The 16712-nt window shown below is 39.6% G+C and overlaps 1 long non-coding RNA gene across 1 annotated transcript in view; it reads right to left on the bottom strand.

The window, feature by feature from the left end:
• LOC148186295 (uncharacterized) overlaps positions 1–16712 on the bottom strand; it is a 107188-nt gene that overhangs the window by 74050 nt on the left and 16426 nt on the right. The gene's annotated exons all lie outside the window — the stretch shown is intronic.

The raw sequence follows: 16712 nt of genomic DNA on the forward strand, positions 1-16712 counted from the left end.
TATTGTATTTCCGTAGCTTTTGTCTTTTTTTCCCTCATTTTTTTCCTTATCTTTTTAAAAAATAATTTTACAAATCTACTCACTTCTTGTGATATGTGGAACATATCTTACCAAGCTGCTCATCCTCCTCCTTCCTCTGTGACAGCTAACATTACACAAAGAATCAGACATAAGCTAAATCCTGCTTAGTCAAAAAATGCCTTGAGAGTCCGATGTTTGACATTGGATCATGACATCCCCACCAGTGGGTTCTTATCCCAGCTGGATGTTTATCATTGCAATTGATCACAAATTTTGTCTTTTGGGGCCTCAATAATCCAAAGGAACGAAGAAAAAAACTCCTGGGGGGACAGTAAAGGCCTCATTTGATTATTTTCTCCCTGAATATTTAGCTTTGGCAGAAAGAACCCCCTAATGGCGTCCTTGAGCCTCCGAACGCCCGTCCTTGTGTCTTTGGTGACATATGTCTACACTAGCAAGTCTGTGATGAGTGTCTGTAGCCTCCGGCCAACCAAGAACACAACATGGTGAGGCTCCATTTGAAAGGCTGACAGTGTCTCAAAGGAAATTTCATTCTCCTCTGAAATGATGAGCAGGACACACAGTCTGCTGGTCCCGCCAGGCTGCCAAGGGAATACATCAGCGGCGTCTTCAGCATCACTCGTGTTTTGTAGAAAGTCAAGAGAACCTCTTGGGATACTGTACCTAGAGGGGACTTCATCGTCAGGCCCGTGTTAAACGCCACATATGGGCAGGGGGTTAACAGCCCTCATGTTTTCCACTAGGTCACAGGGTGACATCCACCAACAGATGGCACTGGGTCCATGTCGAGCTGGCCGTGTGACACAGCGAATGAGGAAAACTAACAAGCGGTGCAGCCTTGAGGGGAGATGGCTAACGACAAAAACAGTTTAGCTAAATGCAAGGATGTGGTCCGCAGCGCTCCATGTGATGATCAAGCGTTATTTCAAGTGGCAGCCCCCTGCCCACCTCTCCCTTGATTAATGAGGGCAGAGCAGATGCTATGGATACGGAGCAGTGGGAGTAAAGCAAGGGATGGCGCTCTTATCGGCACCCCACACAGCGACAGCCTTCATTTCCTCACCTTTGCATCAGGCATGTCTGGCTGTGTCCGTGTACACTGTGTGCATGAGCATCCACAGACTCGTACATCCGTGTGTCTGATGTCTCTGTTTGCATTATTGCGTGTGTGTGTGTGTGTGTGTGTGAGAGAGAGAGAGAGAGAGCCAGAGTCAAGGAGTCTGCCAGCTGGGGTTGAGCAAGGGCGACCCTTGGGCATTTTATTCCCAAAATATGCTGATAAAAATGATACTTTGAATGAATAAATGCTAACACATTATTCATTTTCACAGCTTGCATATCTCAAACAAACTGTTGAAAGCATCTTTGTACTAAGCTATTTTTAACCTGAAGTCCCCGACTTCTCACATATTGTAAAGATGGCAGAGCTTCAAGTGTTGTGCTTGGTTCACTGTTATAGAGGATCGGGAATTGTCTGTTGACCAGCCCAGTAATGCATGTGATTCTGATTATATTATTTATTTATTTATTTTTTGGTCATTTTCAGCCAAGACAGGTGTGACCCGACAACCTGTTAATTTTTTAATTGCAGGGCATGAAGAGCACTTCCAATCACGTAAATGAGCCATGTGCTTTCTCCATTATATAGATGGGAGGGTGATATATATAAATATAAATAAAGATTTAATGTTTCAACAAAGTAAAAAAAAAGAAACACACACCCCGGAAATAACATGTTTTGTGTATACACAAATATAGCTGTCAGTGTACAGTGTAGTTAGGAGTATCAATGGTTAGCCGTTATTAGGGTTGGCATTTTAAGTAACTTTCGGTATACCAGTGCTCCACATTTAATCATAATAAAGTACTCCAGTACTCACTGAAAAAACAAAAACAAGACTATGTTAGTACAGGAGTGAAAATTGGGTGACAACAGAAAACAAGTGCTATTTGAAATTCATTTTTTTTCAAACCCAGGATTGAATTGGCCGAATACACAGTAACCTACAAGTTCACATACGAGAATCAGCCATGTCACTGCTGCTTACGTAATGTTTCACAGGTTACATGCTGCACTGAAGGACTAAAGTTTCCGAGCTGCTTTTCTCCAGGTCAGTTTAATGTCTGCACGCGTGGTATCACCTTTAATGCTACATGCAAAAGGGTAATGCTAAAGGGGTTTTGCGTAACAAAATGAAGTCGAGCTACGGAGAGCACAGAGGGTGGCCCCCTTTAGTGTCTGCATCAACGCCTTCCCACCACCATTGATCAGGACAGCTTCACCATCGGTAACAGCCGAATAAACAGTGCTGCAGGTTAGATGCAACCCAAAGCAGCTAAAGCTAGCTGACCAGTGGAGACCAGAGGGTGAACAGAAGGCACCTCATTTCTGCATGTGCCATGCGAGTAGCTCAGTGGCTAATCTAGAGAAATAGGAAAATTCCCAATGGGCGAGGCTTGGTGTTGGGCTGCAAGGGCCGGTGTAGAGTTACAGTAAATAGATCACACAGGCTGCACTTACAGGAGCCCGTGAGGTTACAATAGGTCACCCCATTGATGACGTAATTATGTTTGATACTTGACTTCGGTTGCTTTCTCCGCTCACTGCAGTGAGGGTGTAGGTGGTAAAAGATATGAAAAAGATGAGAGACATAAAACGTAACCTACAAGATGGACAATGAAAAGAGCAAAGGCGACTCTGAAAAGGCCAGATTAGAAAAAAACGGAAACCTCTACAAGCTGACACGGCCAAATGTGCCACACTTAATTAAAACAAGCTCGCAGCTTGACAGTCATGGCAACGTCACTGAGAAAGTGTTGAGTGAGATGGTGACACAGGTAAGATAGCAGTGCAAGATGCTACTTGTGCAAAATAAAACATACACATAATATTTCCTGCAAAATTAATTAACTGTGTGATGATATATAGCTTAACGTATACAACACAAATAAGTTCTTTGCAAATAGTTTAAAACAAAAACTAAGTGTAGTCCCTCAGCAGCAGCAGCCTCTCAACCAGTTTGCTGCTGACAGTGAGAGCAAGGAAGAGCCACAACCAAGCACAACCCAAGAGCCCGTCACTACAGAGTAGGCAGGTAGGATTTCAATCAATGTTAATATAATACAGAGAGTACAGTCTAGACGAAAAGTACAAAGACAACTGAATGATTTGGCACTATATAAATAAAACTGAATTCACTTTAATATGATTGAAAAAAGTACAGAGGGGAGACTTAAGCTAATACTTATTTGCACTGGATTGGAAATTTGATTTTTAATAAAAATGCACTATAAATAACAATGTTGTAGAGAAAAGTGCACTTTTTTGAACTTACATACCAGTAAGGCTAAAATCATATATCTGTAAAACATCAAATGTTAAGTTCACTGATTCAATTGCCTTGTGTATTTCATACTGTTTAGCTGTTTTTTTTTTAGTTGTTTACCAGTTGATTGTTGTCGAGATTCTGAAGTTGAAATTTTGAATGCAAAATTTACTATAATTGACTTTTCTAAGTATAGTGAACATATACTAAAAGAAAAATATTTACCTCCCAACTGATTAGGAAAGTGCATTGACTTTATAATGTTTCATCACATCTATGAGTGTGAGGGGGGAAAAAAGTGAAAATAATTTTAAAATAAACAAATATAGGAACAGCTTTCTGAGGTATAGGTTGTATCCCTGGTGCATGGTGACAGGGATGCATTTGACTGACATGCTGCTGAAACATTTTCCCTCCTGTCGCTGAGCCATAAATCACTCTGATATATTGCCTTAGAGGGCTCACACCTCTTATTGCCAGTTCTTGCCCCGGGGCTACTCCTTGCTTTATTTTATGTATTTTTTATCACCATGTGTAAATTAGTTCCTACTTAAGTTGGATGACAGGCTTGGCCCCGCAAAACTAAGATGAGTGTCCTCCTAACCACTTGCACAGATTTAGAACTCCTTGTTGAGCAAGGGCATCTGAAACAGGTAGTCATATATTAATGATCCTCGCTGGAAGCAAAACAACCACAACACCGCAGGACAGAAAATAAACTCTTCTGGCACATTATGAAGGCAGGAAACAAGCATTTTGTACCTGTTTCCCATTATAGCGCCGCATATTTTGCCAATGGATTATTTATGATGAAGCTTAATTTACATGTGGCGCATTTGGATGGGAAGGTCTATAAATACTTCAGCAGGCTGGCAAATTAAGCAGTAAAACAAGCGGCAATGTCAATACTGTAAGAGCGCACACGCTGGTCCAACACCAGCTGTTTTTGTCTGAGTGGCGAGCGCTCAGAGACTGATTGCATCCTTCCCGAGTTGATCCTATTTTCATGTGCGGAGGTATAGTCGAGCCGGCTGCTTGGAAAGGTCAGGTCTAAATTGGGAGCGGGAAACAGATCTTTCAAGGTTTAAGTATCAAATCTCAAAAGTCACTTTAGCAACCTATACGGGGAGAGTGAGAGAGATTGTCTCGACCTCCTCACCACACTAGGAGCAACTAATAACCCCTTCGACTGCTATACAGGAACAATGTGTCCTGGTCTTTGGGATAACTACCGTTTACATCTCAGCTGTTTTCCTCTCAAGGACCTCAATTAGATCTCTCTATGTGTTGTTGCTGTCTCTTTCAGTGCTGCTTTGCTGCGTAAGTATGGTCATCTATGTGCAACTCAGTATGTATTTTTAGGAACTGAAAAAAAAACGTCTATGTATTAGTGACTGAAAAGGCTCAGGCAAAAGTGAAAACTTATATTTGTCTGTCCAATAATTTTTAACAAGAAAAGCTACCGTACAAGAATAAAAAGAAAGCAGACAGACTTGATTATTTTGAAAACTAAAAATAAACAACAGGTTTAAATTCATATCGGCATTGTTGCTATTCATACAGTAAGATTAAAAATAGCTCTCAGATTGATTACTAAAAACCTTTTTGTACAGTGTGGAAGTGACTTTGTTTTTGCTCAGAGGTCATTTAAAATAAATGCAAAATACAACCATTTAGAGATGTGCGTCCCGCCCCTAAGCCAACTTAAAAAAAAACACATTGCCCTCCCTAGTGCTTAAAGAATTATTTGACATGCCTCCTGGGTTTTGCACCACTCCCTACCTGCTCGTAAATAACAAACAGTCCCTTAGCTCAATTACCAAGCAATGTACAAATCTGCTAATGTAATGAAGTTTGCATAAAAACAATCTTTTGCTTTTTTTTTTTTTTACAGAAAAGCATTTCTTATGTGGACAAAGGGCAGTGGGAAAGAGCCATGCAGAGAGGTGAGGGCACTTATTCATTTATCTTCTATTTATGTTCCTCCATTTAATTGAATTTTCTGCTATAGCTCTGGTCCGCTGATATAAATCACGCCTCTCAATCAGTCAAGATAGCCAAAAGACGGCTCCTGCTACAGATGTACGAGAAGGGCGGGCAGGGGGCAAGAGAAGGCCAAGATTTATGTGTGCAAGGAAAAACATGACCCTGGGTCTCTGCTGCCTGTCAGCAGAGCATCTTTTCCATTACCTTGAGGATTCATAAGCACTATATTTCAGTCAGGGGTCCTTGAACAAATTCAGAAATGACACAAAAACCCCAAATAATCCCAGCAGACTTCACCATGTTTATCACAAAACCCCGCAATTAAAATTGCTTTTCAGTGGCGCCACAGCAGAATGTGAACGCTGTTTATGTGGTCTTCCAAAAGCTGCGTCTGTACGTCCTTGGGTCTTTTGAACATTGTATGTTAAACAAGTGAGCTAAAAATGAAAATGACCCACTCTCATGAATGGCTGTTGATATTTTTCACCCTGGTCATGTTCACATCCGGCCTGCCATGTTAAGCACATATCAGTGGTTAATCATTCCAATACAAAATGCTGTTTTATCCTAAAATAAGGAGACAGACTCATCCAAAGTGTTTTTTTCAGCCCAATTGCCCAATAAAAAGTTAGCATTGTGCATTTATGCAAACCATAAATATGTTGCTTCCCATACATTTCATCTGCATGACGCAGTTCAGATAACATGTAAATACATATTACACGAAATGCCTCCTTGTCTATATTCTGCTCGGACTCCTAAAACTATCAGTAGCAGCAACTTTGGTGACAAGGAATTTGGTGTGAGTTATAGAGTCACCACAAACTAGATTATATTTGAAACCTGGGTGGATTATAAAAACAGGATTAGGGGCTATTTGACCACCAAATGCACAAGTTTGATTCCTGAACTCTGCTTATTTATTGCTTGCTGTAATTTGCCTGTTTGTCTTAAAGGAGCAGTGTGTGACATTTATGAGGATTTTGAGGACTGTAGATTGCAACCAGCTGAAATTACCGATCAGAAATCATTTGTCAAGATTGTAAACTCTAATAATTTAAGATCAAGACTGGATTGTTACCAGTAGCCGAATTATCCACAGAGATCCCTTCCTCTCCCACACAAACAGACCAAGTAGTTTAAACAAAAAAAGCCCCAAAAACTCACTAAATGAAACAGTTTCACAAAAAAACAAACAAAAAAAAACTGTTTACAAAAGGGGCTGCTAACTAGGGTGGGGGAGAGAAAACTTGTAGACTCGGGCCTGCTCTCTTTGTAAATATAAATGGCTCATTCTAAGGTAACAAAAACACGCTAAATATTTGCAGGTGATTATACACTAAAGAACACATACTTTCTGTTTCTGGTAATATATCCATATCAATCCTACACACTGGACCTTTAAGTCTTTTGCATGTTTCTTATATGTGAAATTATTATGCCGTTTGTTTTAACTTTTTGCTGTTGTGTTTTTACTCTATTTGTTCTTTTTGTGCATTTTTTCATGGTGCTGTCTTGACCAGAACCACCTTACCAAAGAGATTTTGAATCTTAACGGGAATATTCCCGGTAATGTTCATGTTTGTTCATAATGGTCATGTTTCTGTTGACAAAAGCAGATCTTTTTTTCAATTAAGGTTCGGGTCATGTCAAGCCATGTTTGTAGTGACCAAACCAGGTATTTTAAGCTAAAAAACTATCTTTTCCTAGCTCTAATCAAATATTTTTTGTGCCAAAACATGTTACCTACAGCATTTCATAACATAAAACTTTAAATTGAACTTTAAGTTTGTATTACCTGAAATCTTTAATGACATAACTGCAGTTCAGAGTTTGTATTACCTGGACAAATCTACAAAAGGCGGCGGCAAATACAATAACATATTGTTGGATGCCCTGAATAGTGTTGCGAATGTTCTTTATTCCTCTGTTGCAATGTGGGAAATATCACGCCATGAAGAGCAAGGACATGACACAGACCTCCAGAGATAAAGCTTTGGATTAAACATGTTTCTCTCCTTTGCTGTGGCCATTTTGGTGTCAACTGTTGAACGAAAATTGAAAAGCGATAGTTTATTGTCAGTCGTCGCTGAGGACTTAACCCTAATCAACACATGGCGGCTCCATACAAACTCTTTACTAAAGAAATGGATTTGAATTATCTGACTGAGGGCGCAGCTTGTTAGCGACAAAGAAACTCAGATGCCTGCAAATTCAATAAAAACACTCCGCCAATACCGCCTCCCCCAACACACCCACTTCCACACACATCAATGTGTGCCCAGCGTCCAATCCGGTCTCAGCGTTCTTCAATAAAGTCCCCTCTGACAAACATGATGGAGAGCCACTCCGCTTCAGAGCCGGATACTCAGAAAACGACTTGATGATAAAATATTGCCATCTTGGCAGTTGACTTGCCAATCCAAATTAAAAAAAGTTAGAGTGGCCAGGTTTATGCTGCACCCTTCTCTGCCTCTATATTTCACGCTTTTACACCTGCTACACACTCACATACTCACACACTGCTAACCTTTGTCCCTTTGCAGTAAGAGCTGCAAAACCCAATAACCTAATAAGTAGAACTGGTTTAAGGCCTTTCATCTCTGGAGATTGATGCTTTATTCTTTCATTAAAAAAAATGGTGGAAACCTTTAGTATGTAGACGTACGTCAGCCTATAAATATGAGATGAATGTGAGATATAGTGACCCACAGTACAACTTTGACTGCAGACACACTCATAGTACCTTAAAGCAATAATATATTTTTACATAACATATAGAACACATTTTACATTATTTAGAAAATACATTTTCCTCCTTTTTTAAAAAAAATTGAAAACATTTTATTACTTTTTTTTTCCCTTTGACCAACTGAAATCTTGAATCCAAGAATATATCTTTTAATGTAAGTTATTTATTGGTGTTAGGTTTATACCTTAATGTGTAAACTACAAACCCAGTGCGATTTCATCAGTATTTTTCCAAAGTTTTTTCTTGTAAATTTGTGACTTTGAACTCACAGCACTTCTGAATTTTCTCACAAATTTTTGACTTTGTAATCTGAGAGAATATTTAAGTTGTTTTATCGTATTCTATTTTTTTTAAGTTCGGTATTCTAATCACTTAAATCTCAGAGGATATCCAAGTTTTTATTGGAATATTACCACCTCCCGCATTTTTTGGAAAACTTATAATGGCCTTAATATGTTCACATATAACACATAGAAACTGAAAATGTCTTATTTTTTTTCTGCAATATTATCGTAAAATATTATATTTTCATTGCCTTTCTTATAGAGAAACTGGAAAGTGACAGGTATGGTGGGGACAGAAAAAGAGATACGCAGCATAAAGCTGGTATTGAACGTGGGCTACTGCTGAAGATGCAGCCGACATGGGGCACCTCAGGTCAGCTAGCAGGTGCCCCAAAATGTATTTTCTTTTTTATCACACCTTTTGACTATGTGGGTCAGAAGCCACATACCTCCATGACTGGAAGAAGTAAGTAAGACAAATAATTGTCCTCTTGAGACACCCTAAAGAAAAAACTCGGCTGTCTCGGCTCCATAATCTATAGAGTGTCATCAGGCGGAAAGAGCGAGTGAGAAATGGTTGCCATCAAAGTAATTGCAACCTGCAGAGTGTCCCCTTTGTGTAGATCGACATGGTGAGGTGTAGAGTTTTTCAATATGTTATTGCAGATGTCTGTTTGACGTCAGCCAGCCGTTACAATACGTAGATCATATACAAGTACATTAAAACAAACTCACAGAGTATTTGATGGCGGGATCAGAGGGAAACATGAAGAAAGTGGACATCCTGCAGGGGTTGAGGTCAACGAGAACTGCTTTCACATGAATTATGAGTAGGCCTACTGGACCGTCTCCCCCTGTCCACCACATTTAAAGCGCCATTGATGAGGTTTAATGGTGTTTTATTGTGTGAACTGGAGCTGTGAGGCCATGCAGAGGGAGAGGGAGGAGAGCTATGACTTTTCACTGATGTTTTATATCCAATTATCTTCATGCTGAGTGGAGGGAGGAATGGCAAACACGGGCTAAATGGTGCGTTTCATATGTGGTCAAACTCGCTTCTAACCTCGGGCTGCGAATATCAGCTGAGCATGTGCTTCCCAGTCAGGCTGTAACTGTCTTGCATAAGCTGATGTGCAAGGACAGGAAGATTACCGCACAATTTAGTCGTCCTATTGTCTTATTTCCCCCCAAAATATGGGATTCAGTCGCCAAGTCTGCGCCAATGCTATGAATGTGTTTGTATTTTGGCTCTGTTTACATGGGTCAGCATCGATGTTGCTATAATGCCATTAAAGTCTCACTGATACATTTTCATTGTTCCCTCAGTTTGAAAACCTAAAAACAAGTAAACAAAGTAGATTGTTCTCCCTGATGCAGCCTTTCTTTAGCATGTCATATCGCCGCAAATGTCTCGGCTGTATTTCACATCTGTGTTGCAACAGAATTAATAGAGTCGACCTGGCATAATAGCCGGATTTATGAGCGCCCCCTACCCCAGGATCAAGGTCACATGTGTGCAAACAGATGGATAAATAAATAGAGAGATGGATGGATGGACAGAAAGAGAGAGACATAAAAATAAACATATAGAGATGGATAGGAAAAATAGATAGGGATAAATAGATACATAGACCAATTAAAAGATAGAGATTAATAAATAGAGAAATAGAGATAAAACTGCACAGAGCAATAAATAGAGAGAGATGTAGACATAGAGACAGATAATAGAGATAAATCAAGAAATGGAGATAAAGACAGACAGAGGTAGAATGAGATTGATATATACATTGATAGAGAGGAATATAGAATTGGAAATAGAGATTTAGAAAAGAGAAAGAGGTGGATAAATATAGAGAGATAACTAGATAGAGAAATAGATATATAGAGAGACAAATAGAGATAGATAAATACATGGAGATACAGGGAGGTTCATACATACATACTAAGGTAGGTAGATGTGTCTATGAGATAACATGTGTGTAGTCAATAACCTAGTTTCCATGTAAGTAGAGAATACAGCATCTGACTAGGTGTGCGATTATGTCCAGATAGTATCAGAGCGAAAGAGGAGATGAATGTGGGAGGAGAGAGGCGGAGAGCAAACAGAGGTGAGATGGAATGAATCCGTAACAAAAGAGAACATATTGTGAGATGGAGAATAGTGCTGATGGATGTATGAAATGAAAATAAGCAAAAGAAGGCCAGTCCCTCCTAAGGCCAAATTCCCAACATGAAAAGTTAATAGCTGTGAATTCTCCCTCTGTTTAATTTCTCGATGATTTTCAGTTTAATAAAAACACGAGGAACGGCGGCGGAATGATACAAAGTACACTTCCACACAGAAAAAAAAGGCAATAACCTGAGAAAATAACCATTTTAAATTGAGTTGCGGCTCTGAAGTATCACAGGAGTTACTGTGGCTCTCTGCTGAGTCGTTCCAGGCATGACAATAAACTGACAGCGAACGCCGGAGACTCAGTTATAGCAAATCACACTTAATTGCTTTATATATAGGTGTACAGACAATTTTCTCCACTTCTTGCAAAGCTCTATTTAAAGAAGCAGTGTAATTATGATCATATCATGTGGAAGTATCAATATTGTGACATAAGCTGCCAAAAGCGAAAAGTTAAAACTCACCGAACAAAAAAACACTCAGTTGTTGGAGTGAAAAACAAAGACTTTCATTGGTTTACAGGCGTGGACAGCTGAACTAATTCATACGTGAAGTGGAGCGTGAGCAGGTACCAGGAAATTCACACGGCATCTCATGAAACATGTAATCAAAAAACCTTTTCATTCAGGCTTTACATTGAAGGCGTCAGCTCAGACTTTAGCTGCCACACTTCCCACCTAAATGCTCAGCTGTCACTTGCTGCTTCTTCCTTATGATGTAGGATTTCAAAAGTCTCACTAACCATCACAGAAAAAGCCATTTTTAAAAGGCACACACAAATTATGTCATCTTTCTGCGGTGCCTCAGATGAGCAAATGCATATTCTGTACATAGCATTCCTGAGGGCACTTATAAAACCTGCTCAAAAATGTGTCTCTGTGTTTATGCAGGGCTGTAATGTAACCACGTTTGGGAGTAGCTGTACTTTAAGTTTTTACATTTCTATCAACTGTAACTTCACTTTTGCTCTCTTTTTTACATATTTTCTTTAAAAAAAAAACAATAGAATTAATCAAGTCTTTGTCTCCTTTGGGCACTGAGCACTGTGATTGGCTGTTAAACACTAATGATGTCATTGCTTAAATAAGAAATCACTCTCTGTCGCAGCTACACATAAAAATAAAAACAGATGCAGTAAAAAAGGAAGTCGAATGTTTTCTAAAAAATCTGATCGTGTTTTCCATGATTAATAGTTTATTTGAGAGAATGGCTACAGCCACTATAAACATTCAGCATGACACACACACACACACACACACACACACACACACACACACACACACACACACACACTTAAATTAAAACTGAGTAGCTAAAAATAGATTATAGTGACGAAACTAAATGTCAGTATCCCAGACGTGCAGAAGTGCGAGGGCATATTCATCGCTGCTTGCAGCTTTAATTTATATAAGAACTGCATATTCATATATAAAACTAAGCATATTCAATTAGTATAACATAACGCTAAGATGACTCCTAACAAAACAGCTATATAGCACATATTTTCGGCTTGGCTAAATCTCTCCGACAAGTCCTCTCATGCTAATGCTAGCCATCTTAATGCGCATCTGTCAACCTGGCGCCAGCAGCTGTGATATGTTTACATGCTTTGTAACATGTTTGTTCGGCGACATTATTTACAGGACTTGTTTACAAATCCACCCATAAAAAGTGAGTCTATGCTCCCCTGGAGGGAAAGTTAATGTCGCCGCTCCCTGTTAACAAACAACTAGAGCATGTTCAGCGCTACAGTGCGAGTGTTCAGGGACTTTAAAAGAGCGATTTACTGCTGTGTTTATCACTAAAATTACATACAAACAGGATAAAAAGAAACTAATACAAAAGATTTAATAATTGCAGATGATCTCAATCATTTATAACCTTTAAAGGTCTCTGATGCATAATCAGCCGAGCACATGTCCTCCTTCACATTTTTTGCTCATTTTTTGTTACTGTAACAATTTCCTGAGCTGTTGAAGGACTCAGGACTTTTGGAAAAGGACTGTATTCACAGGAAAATGTCCTTAAGCAAATCTTGAGTTTCAGGTGGACATAAAAACTGGGTGAAGAGCTGTCAAAACTAATGTGCTCCTTGGACTTTCTAGGTGAAAAAATGATAAATATCCTGCACCTGAAGTACACTGAGCATATACTGTGTTGACTGAAGATTATTGAAATTTGCATTTTATGATGATTAAAAGATTAAACTTTTACATCATTTATGTCACTTATACGATGAGGTAAAGATCTCAGGGTAAAACTGGCCTCAGACTACAGGAATGTTAAAATCCTGATCATGATTGAAATCAGGTTAAATCAGGTACATAGAAACTTCACACATGTTCTTCTCTCTAATCTCACACGTGCACACACAAGATTTGAAAATATTAGACTACAGGATATTTTTTAAGATTATTGTGCCGCAGGGAGCATGAAAGCATCACCTCACAGAGTTCACAGGGAAGCAGCTGTAAACAAAACTGACATGGTGTGACAACTTGCTGTAATGTCAATATTGCTTTACAGTTAGAAAGTAGCACTATCGCCTCACAGCTGTATGCCTCAGAGAACCACTCAATTTACACTTTCAGTTATTATCCGTGTGTGAAAACATGGATACTTCACAAACATCTTCCGTAGACAAGATTAGCGTCACCAAATTCAGTGTCTGACCAAATGTCTCCCCTTCTGCTCCTGAGTGATAATGCCAAGTAATGGCCAGAGAAGTGTTTTTGCAGAACGTCATGATGTCTCAGTGAAGTTGCGAATTTTTGGATAAAGAAAAACATCACTTCATCCTGTTAGACATTTGAGTGAAATGTTGTCATAACTCACAAATGAATTATTGAGTTAGGGCCAAAAACATGTCTTGTGAGGTCACGGTGACTTTAACATTTGAACTTTGACCACTAAATTCTAATAAGTTCACTCTTAATATCAAGTAAACGTTTGTGCCAAACAAACACAGACAAGGTTACAGTGACCTTGGATTGCCCAATACCTCTCAGTTCATCACTAAGTCAAAGTGGATGTTTGTGCCAAATTTGAAAAAAAAAATCCTCAAAGGGAACTTTGACAACTAAAGTTTAATCTGTTCAATGCTGAGTCAAACTGAACATTTGTGCCAAATTTGAGAAAATAAACCCAAAACATTAAGCTGTTCAAGACACTGCTTTCACGCGAATGAGACAGACGAGGTCCCAGTGACCTTGTCCTTTAACCTATAACTACCAAAATCCCATCAAATCATCACTGAGTCCAATCAGAAGTTTATGCAAATTTAAAGAAATTCCCTCAAGGTGCTCCTGCGATGTCTCGTAATTGAGATTCAGACGGACGTCAGGAATATAAAATACAAACTCCCGTAGTCTCAGCCCGGTTTAAAAGATTTAGGTTCAGATGGATGTAAAGCACGGCACGATGAAACACTGACAATCTGGCCGGCTAGGAGTGGAAATGGGTTGGTTATATACTGCAAGGCAAATGAGGGAAGTCATGTGACTGGGCCAGGTGGGAAAGGACATCAGATGGACGGGGTAAAATAGTAGTAGGAGGCGGGAAGTGAAAATGTCGGTAAAACAGGACTGAGGCCGTCTTTGTTCAGTAAGAAAGACTTTACATGAGCAAAGTCGAGCAGAGAGGTATTTGGGTCTTCCTGGCTGCAAGCACTGTCCGATCCCACTAAGCATAACAGCATAGCAGCAGCCTACGCTCAATCCTGACACTCTGACAGACAGGTGCAGATGAAAACCAGTCACACGTTTGTAAAGTCGAGATTTTTTTTTTCCTTCCAAGGACTGCAAACCAGATTTCAGGCAGGGTTTCCTGTCATCTGGTGCAGTGTTCGTTGTACATAGAACGGAGGTGACAGCTGCACCATCAGCCAGAATAATGCACTGTCAAGAGTAGCATATCCTTCCTTCATCTACTTCTTTAACATCACAGCTCAACATTTTCTTCCAGGGCTGGCTGCGGATGAACTCCCACAGCCCTGAAAAATGGCTGAGAAGCGTTTGAGGGACTGGAAACAATACGCGTGTACAATAACAGCTGACAGAGTGCATCCTCGGATTGCGGTGGCTGCGTGGGCTCGTGCGCTGATGAGATGGACTGCTTGTCATGTTTCTGCCAGATATTGGAAGATATTGCCTGCTTGGGTAATAGAGCAATTGAGCAGACAAAAAGATAAAAAAATTGAAGGAAAATGCAAATGCCATATCGTGTCCTGCTGCCACACACAACTCTGATTACACCAAGTGGATACACACTACAGACTCCAGCTGACTCACTCGTTTTCCTGCATCTTGTTTCCATTACACATTCTCACTATTAAACAGCCTGGTGGCAGTCAAATAACGCGTCTGATTTCCAATTTTCTCTTGGCTGATGAGCAAAATACTCACCCCAATATATAGGTGTTAATAAAACTCATCACCTTGGGAACATTTCCCAGAAGCAGCACTGAAATGTGCATGTCGTTACACTATACACGACTCAACCTCATGATAAATTAATTAAAATCTGAAATGGATTTTGAGATTTGCATCACTAATGCTCAGTTTGAACATGATATTATGAGCATGTTTACACCCCACTTCTTCTTCTTTCAGCTCTGCATCTCCACGTGCATCTGTTTGTTGTGTCAAAGTAATTTTTGGCCCCCGGCCTGTGTCACGCTGTAGTCCAGCACCCTTTTCCCTTTGTTCCATCACGTAAGGACACTTTACAGCTGCTTCAACGATGGCTGTTCACGTGATTTGCAGTCTCTTTGATCACTACATAACACACAGAAGATTTCTCTTCAGACTGTGATTTCTGAGAGGAAGAACATGCAGAGAGTACAACATGACAGCTGATCTGTTTTGGTTCAGGGTCACCATTTAATTAATCTCGTTCCCAGCAACAGCAGGAAGGGCGAACCTGCAGTACGTTGCCTGCAGAGAAACAAACAACTAATAGATAAACTGGTTAAGAGAGTGAAACACGTAGCACTGACTGAGTCAGAGACCAAAATAAGAGATAAAAGGAGAGTGAATATTGGGTTTATATTTGTTGATTGAACAGAAACGTGACTCCAAACATACGTGATCACTGCCTATCAAAATATTAGGATATGTATAAATTTGTGTAAAATACTTTTCGAAGGAAAACAACTTGTGGGAAAAGCCTGAGTCACATAAAATTAAGGGTGCGGCTGCGGTTAGCAACAGGCTGTCTGCATGGCGTCACCACAATCTGTGAATCAGATCCACCCCTCTCGTCCAAACATAGTCACTTGTGATTCCAAAAAACCAAGATGGCAAGGTCAAAATGCTAATCCTGAGGCTTTAACACAGGGGTCCACAAACAGACAGCTAGCAGACCATAAGGAGTCAGTCCATGAATTTTACAAAAAAAAAGTTTACAGGATTAAAACTGTTGACTCCACTTTTAAGGAAACTTTAAAATTGTAAGAGAAGCATGTTTCTTGTTTGACTCTGGCTTCAAAGTGTTTTATTAAAAACTGTGGCGATCTGTAAACGCCATTATCGCAGATACCTGTGTGGATTATAACCATCAACAAGCAGCTAATTCTATAAATTTAATGGCCAAACAACCTTGAGTGAGGACACAAATTGATGTCAGAAAATAAGAGATTAATGGATTTACGTTTACTCTGTTTATCAGACAAGATGCAAGGCTTCTCACCTTACGGGTTTTTAACATTGCTGAAGTGTTCTACCCTCTACATTCTCTGTCAGTGCTCACCACAGAGACAGTCAAAGCAGGATGGAAAATATTGATTAACTCTATTATTTCATGACAACACCTTTTTACTCTTAAGTGCATCAATTACATGTCCTTGGAAGGAAAAAAACATCGCTCTTTTGTGCCTGATCATTACATCATTGCATCGTGCACAACTAGAGAAAACTTTCTGGATATTTCTTATTGTTCCCTGCTTTTCCTTGACACGCATGCACGCACACATCTATGTTTTCCTCTCTTCCTATTCACCAATTCCAATCCATTGTTGAGATGAAATTAATGAATTACTGTGCATTTTACGTAGCTACATTCATAGATGATGAATGCTTCGGCAAGTAATTCCATTTCGTAATGGAGTGCAATTCTTTGAATATATTCCAATTGTTTGTGCTTTAATT

The sequence above is a fragment of the Plectropomus leopardus genome, chromosome 19, assembly GCF_026936395.1.
Source record: "Plectropomus leopardus strain MGB_pleo_1.0 chromosome 19, ASM2693639v1, whole genome shotgun sequence".
NCBI classification, from domain to species: Eukaryota; Metazoa; Chordata; class Actinopteri; order Perciformes; family Serranidae; genus Plectropomus; species Plectropomus leopardus.